Genomic DNA, 3222 nt, shown 5'->3' on the forward strand with positions numbered 1-3222 from the left:
CAAACCACTCTGCACATAGATGCCTAAATATTTAGACACAGCCAAGCAATGACAGAAATTATTAGAGAAATTGAAATTCCAATCACTAAAGGTGATCAGTGAAACAGAGAACAACTTTCATTCCACCTTGACTCTGATCCCCAAGACCCAAGACTGGCTTATCATTTCTGGAATGAATATAGTGCCATCCAACATGTATGCTCTATCTGATGGATCGTGTGCCAGCCTAGCCTGCAAAGGGCAGGACATAGGTGAAGTGAAAGAACACTGAATTTGGCATTTCCTATTGGACTGAGTTCAAGTTCATCTCCACCTGTTCTTGGTTGGAAGAAGCTGTTGTCTGTCGATTATTGCCCAGAGTAGTGGCTTACACTGCAACCATAGCTACTTGGGAAATAGAGATAGGAATGTCATAGTTCAAGATTCAGCTGGGGAGAAAAATGAAGTTAGCAAGATGTTATCTGAGAGAACAAGCCAGGTGTTTTCCTGGCTATGTGGAACGGGAGATCAGAGGATTGCAATGTGAAAGGAACCCTGGGCAAAAGCATGAGACCCTATCTGAAAATAAGCCAAACAAGAATAGGGAGCTTGCACTTGTCTAGCAAGCTGGAGATCCTGAGGGCAACCCACAGTTCCAGAAAATATAAAAACAAAAAGAAAGAAAGGATGTTGTTAATTCTGGACTTACCTGTCTCCCAGGGCTCATGAGAGTTGAGAGCTCAAGTTGGAACTATGATTTTCAGCCTGAACTAGGATTGTCCTCGGCAGTAAGAGGGAGTAAGGGACAGGGCTCTGCTGCCTCGGGCCTGGCACTCCACAGGCACTTGCCCACTGGTCCCTGGAATATACTGAGGCCCCTAGCTGACGTCACCTGCTGCTGAGGTGTGTCCTTGAGACACCCCGGCCTGTGGGGGAAAGCAGCTCAGCAACATGAATTATCCTGAGAGAGGATGTCCTGAAATGTGTGCTGCCATTTCTAGAACTCTCCTTCAGCTCTGATGATCAGATAATTCAGACTGTTCCTTGGGTGTGAATTTTTTTTGGTGGGGGGAAGGGATCATCAGGCTTGAACTCAGCCTTGGTGCTGTCCCTGAGCTCTTCAGCTCAAGGCTACTGCCCTACCCCTGGGCCTGGGCATTGTCCCTGAGCTCTTCAGCTCAAGGCTACAGCCCTACCCTTGAGCTAAGCCCCACTTCCCATTTTCTAGGGGTTAATTGGAGCTAAGAATCTCAGGTCCTTTTGTGCCTGGGCTGGCTTTGAACCATGATCCTCAGATCTCAGCCTCTTGAGTAGCTAGGATTACAGGTGTGAGCCACCGCGCCTGGCTTAGGTATGAATTTTCCTTATACGCATTCATCTTGTCTCCTAAGCCCACCCACTTAGGCTGATTTTCCCCATGGAGTGGGTTCTTTGTGGTTAGGTGAACATTTTCCTTTAGAGCATTTCCCTTTTCTCCTTGTTTTGTCAGGGTTCTCTATCCTGGCCCCAGCAGGATGACTGACAGCAGGCCACACCCCAGCTGCTCCCTGCTGTGGGACAGGACAGCACAGGGAGACCGGAATAGTTCATCCTCCCCCAACCCCTGAGTTCTGATGAGACAACTCAGTACATTATTTCACATCATTAGTCCAGGCTCTAAAACAAAAGAGGGTTCCAGGGATGAGAAGCAGAGCTTGAGTTTTCTGCAGGCAGACCATTAACACTGTTCACTGTGGTGTGCTCTAATCAGGTCCTCAAGAGCTCAAGATCTAAATAGTCTCTAATGTTCATCTGTCAAGGAATGGGGGAGAAATTCAGGTCTGTTCCAGTGTTGAAAAGAGCTACATGTTCCTGGACAGGTATGATGACCCCAAGATCCAGAACTAGTTTATTATTATTATTATTCATGTACAAAGATACCATAGGTTCCCCCAGGAATCCTTTTCTGCAATCACACCTAAGAAATGCCAACCCAAAATAAAGGGAACATGTGATGTAAGGAAACTCTGAAATGTTTCATTAGCTCGGCCTCTGCAGACCACAGTGCTTTGAATCCACATCTCGCCAGGCAGAAGTACTTTCTGGGACTGTTTCTACTCTTCAGGATGTGTCACTGGCATGTTGCCTCTAGTCAAGCCTTCCTGGCTCTAGTGTCACCTTCTGCTTAGTGTCCCTTTCCCAGGCACTGGGACAAAGTATGGTTGCTGCTTCTCAGGAGAAAAGGATTGGAGAAGTGTCTCCTAAACTCAGCGGGGCAGCCTCTGGTCATTTCAGGTCAGGGAGAAGAGCCTGGGGGTTCTAACCATGGTAACGCAACAACATCTTTTCTAAATGCTAAAGGAAAGTTCCAGAATCTTTCCTCATCTCCAAGCTGGAGCAGGAAAGAGACACAGAACCATGAAGTCATCTAGGACAGTCAGAGGACTGCAGCTTCTACAAGCTGGTATCAGAGACCCTGGTTGGGTAAGGGCAGTGCCAGCTGAAGGGCAGGTCCCTCAAACAACATGATCTAGGAATTTCCAGAACCTTCCCAGCCTCTCTAGATAGTTGAGAAACACAGGCATTGCCACATGAGCCCCAAATACCATCCATCTAGTCTAGAAACTTCTTTATTGTACCACCAGAGGTGTATTAAGTGGGATCTATGGTCTCAAACCTAAATAGGATTAGCTAGTGTGTGTGTGTGTATGTGTGTGTGTGTGTGTGTGTGTGTGTGTGTGTGTGTGTGCCAACCCTAGCACTGGATACCATGGCTGAGAATAAAATCTCAGAAGAGCAGGGGGAGAAGTTTCATCCAGGCACAGTACCAACAAGTAGACCTGCTGATGGCTCCAACTACCTCCCTCAGAAACCTTTCACACCTCGACAGCAAAGATCATGCACTCATAACCTCTGTGTGGCTAATACAATGAGTCTACCTGTGGAGGTGTTGTATATCCCCATATATATATATGTGTGTGTATGTATATATATATATGTATATGCACATGCACACACACGCACACAAATCTACATACATCCACAGCAGTGAACAGGACTGCTTCCAATCCCCCATACTTCCTACCTCAAATCTAAGATCCAGTGTAAATATGTGTCTTTTCTTGAGGTGAATTTTTTTTTTGTGTGTGTGTGTGGTTATGGGACTAGAACTCTGGGCATGGGCTTTGTCCCCGAGCAATCCAGCTCAAGGCTAATGCCCTATCCCTGAGTCACAGTGCCACTTCCGGTTTTCTGGTGGTTAAT

Source organism: Megascapheus bottae, chromosome 6 (genome assembly GCF_031878675.1).
Source record: "Megascapheus bottae isolate mThoBot1 chromosome 6, mThoBot2.hap1, whole genome shotgun sequence".
Taxonomy (NCBI): domain Eukaryota; kingdom Metazoa; phylum Chordata; class Mammalia; order Rodentia; family Geomyidae; genus Megascapheus; species Megascapheus bottae.